This window comes from Chiloscyllium plagiosum, chromosome 15 (assembly GCF_004010195.1).
Source record: "Chiloscyllium plagiosum isolate BGI_BamShark_2017 chromosome 15, ASM401019v2, whole genome shotgun sequence".
Lineage (NCBI taxonomy): Eukaryota > Metazoa > Chordata > Chondrichthyes > Orectolobiformes > Hemiscylliidae > Chiloscyllium > Chiloscyllium plagiosum.
In genome coordinates this window covers 26,591,417-26,594,627 of record NC_057724.1, presented here as the reverse complement: position 1 = coordinate 26,594,627, position 3,211 = coordinate 26,591,417, and the positions used below count along the sequence as shown (strand labels likewise).

At 44.5% G+C, this 3,211-nt stretch overlaps 1 long non-coding RNA gene across 1 annotated transcript in view; it reads left to right on the top strand.

Moving 5' to 3' along the window:
- The window catches only part of LOC122557151, a 12,548-nt gene extending 10,719 nt beyond the window's left edge, over positions 1-1,829 (top strand). Inside the window, exon 3 of the long non-coding RNA XR_006313758.1 lies at positions 1,409-1,829. This is a non-coding gene — a long non-coding RNA (uncharacterized LOC122557151). The remainder of the gene's footprint in view (positions 1-1,408) is intronic.
- The last annotated feature ends 1,382 nt before the right edge of the window (positions 1,830-3,211 follow it).

Below are 3,211 nucleotides of genomic sequence, written 5' to 3'. Positions count from 1 at the left end.
TCACCTCTAGGATTGCCACTGTTTTAAATGTTAGCAATTGCTGGGTTTGTGGGGGGCCACATATGTCAGAACAATGGCCGTGGACTGGGCAAAGCTTAGACATATGGGAATTGCTTCAATACAATTGGACACATGTCAACGAAAGGAAAAGCCAGGGGTGGAGACTGACAAACAGCCCTGAGGGCCAGTTCTGTATTGAAGGCAAGGGGACCGTGAAGGTAGGGATTAGCCCCTGTCAGACTATATTGGATGCAACCACGCGAGTATGGTGGCCTGAGAATATTGCTTGGTACATTGCACACCGAGGTCATCAAAATTGCATTCGGTTACGTTCTGATTCCTCCTCTTACGAGCTAAGTGCTGAGCCTTCCGATGGCATGAAAAGAGTGTGGAGCGGTGGTTGTCAGGGGGATCAATGCTGGAATAATCCTGTCCAGACTCTGCCACGGGGCCACCAATCCGAATACTGGAATTGCAGTGGTCCTGGTCCTTATGAGGGCGTCCCTGGGGTAAAGGAGTTGTGGGATGACGTTGTGAGGCAGGGAGGGCCTGCTCCAGATGGCCTATTTTGGATATGCGGTAATCAGGCATATTCCAAACTGCCCATGGGATGGGCTGGGGTATGCTTCCTGGGTCTAATACGACCTGCGTTCTTCCTATTACCCCGGGAGGAAGGCGATGATTTGGGAGTTAAACTCTTTGACTCCCTGCGTAGGTCGCCAGGGGATATCCAAGTCGGTGATTGGGGGGATGAGTGGCCACCGGCCCGTATTATTGAATACTACGGGCCTGCTACGTGGGCACAGGATGGATCATGGGGATACCGTACTCCTATCTATATGTTAAATCGAATTATCAGGCTCCAAGCAGTCGTAGAGGTCATTACTAATCAGACCGCCCTGGCCCTGGAGTTGCTGGCTAAGCAGCAGAATCAGATGAGGGCTTCTATATACCAAAACCGGCTTGCCTTGGATTATCTGTTGGCCTCGGAGGGGGGCGTGTGCGGGAAGTTTAACCTGACTAACTGCTGTCTGAAAATTGACGATAATGGTAAAGCGGTTTTGAAGATTTCCGATAAAATTCGGAAACTGGCCCATGTGCCGGTTCAATCCTGGCGCCCTCTTGGTGACATCGGCTGGTGGGATGGTCTCCTAGGTGGTAGTTGGTGGCGCACGGCGTTACTGGTGGCTGGGGGGGGCGTAATGCTTCTACTTCTCTTACCCTGCCTGATCCCCTGTGTTCAATCTTTAATCCAGAAAAATATTTCCCAACTCCAGGCAGTGGCGGTACCCCAACATGGAACCCAGGAACTTAAGGTGCTGTTGCTGCGAAAGACCAAGGATTTCCCGGGCCCCTGATGGGAGGACGCTTATCTTTGTCATGCACATCTTAAAAACAGAAAGGGTAGAATTGTGAGAGACGATTTTGGTACAAATAGTTAAGATGTGCATGACCTCAGAGTCTAAGGGGAATAGAGCCGTGGGGGTAGGGTAAAACATGCTTCTCTATAATAAAGGACGAGACAGAGTAGAAAAACAAGTCCTTGATTGATAAGACCACTAACTCTGACAGAGAAGAATAAGTCCTTGACTGATAAGACTGCAGGCTAGAAAAACAACTAGGGAGACATATACTGCAGACTTTGTGATAAGGGTCCAGAATGGAAAAATAATGAATGTTCAGAATGTGAACCTCGTGACTCTTTAGAGCTATAGAAGGGAGGAGCTTGAACTGTATTTAATCGAAAACTTTGTTAGCCTGGCGTGCCTTTTTTTTTCTCAAGGGTGCCCAACTCTGCAGACTTGTTAATAAAACTTTGTTTTCCTGAATTTGTCTAGAGCAATTATTGAGAAGCGATTTTCGTTTCTAACACTTTTGAAAGATCTCAATCAACGCCGCCGCTATTTCCTCAGCCACCTCCCTCAGAACTCTAGGATGTAGCCCATCGGGGCCAGGAGATTTATCAATTTTAAGACCTTTTAGCTTTTCTAGCACTTTCTCTTTTGTAATGGCAACCATAATCAACTTAGCCCCCTGACTCCCTTTAATTGTTGGGATATTACTCATGTCTTCCACTGTGAAGACTGATGCAAAGTACTTATTAAGTTTTCCTGCTATTTCCTTATCTCCCATCACTAGGCTTCCAGCATCAGTTTGAAGTGGCCCAATGTCTACTCTTGCCCGTCATTTGTTTCTTATGTATTGAAAGAAACTTTTACTATCATTTCTAAATTAAGCTTATCTTTCTTTAACTAGCCATCCAAAAACATCCTGATCCATTATTACAGCATCTTAATTACTTTTGGATAGTTCAATGGTTTCAACTCCACTTTGATAGCAATCATTCTGTGGTGATCACTTTGTCTGAAGAGAAATGCATCTTACCAACTTTACACCTGCAATTGTTTTTTTAATTTTTTCATGGAGTGCTGCTGTCATTGGCAAATCCAACATTGTTATTCATTTCTAATTGCCTTTTTGAAAATGAGAGTGAGTGATATTCTTGAATTCCTGCAGTCCATGGGATGTAGATAGACTCCAAATCTGTGTTATTAGGAAGGGGTTTCCAGGACTTTTACCCACTAGTGAAGGGTTAATGTTATAGGTCCAAGTGAGAGTTTTATGTAGCTTTAGAAGGGGACTTGCAGTTGCTTGTGCTGCCATGAGTTTTCTGATTTTTGATTTGGTTTATTGTTATGTGTGCCTAAGTACAGTGAAAAGATTTGTTTGCGAGGAGTACAGGCAGATGACAGTAAGTAAGAACGAGGTAAAAACAATAACTGCAGATGCTGGAAACCAGATTCTGGATCAGTGGTGCTGGAAGAGCACAGCAATTCAGGCAGCATCCAATTTCGCTGCTCGTTGGATGCTGCCTGAATTGCTGTGCTCTTCCAGCACCACTGATCCAGAAGTAAGTAAGAACGTACAGTTCATAGGATACTGAGAATGAGCTTATACTACACAAGACATGCACTAACAAGGTCGGTATTATTTGAAATTTAGAGTGTCCATTGTTGTGGACCAGGCCAGACCGCCTCAAAACATTCCAAGAAGATAGCCCAAACCCTAACTTTGCTTGTTGTTTTAAGCAGGTGTATAGTGGGTATTCCAGGAGAGAATCTGTTGGTCAAACCATGTAGTTTTAAACAAAACAGGATTTATTTACAAGATTACCAAATGAAACATGAACAAAAGAGAACAGAATATAGAA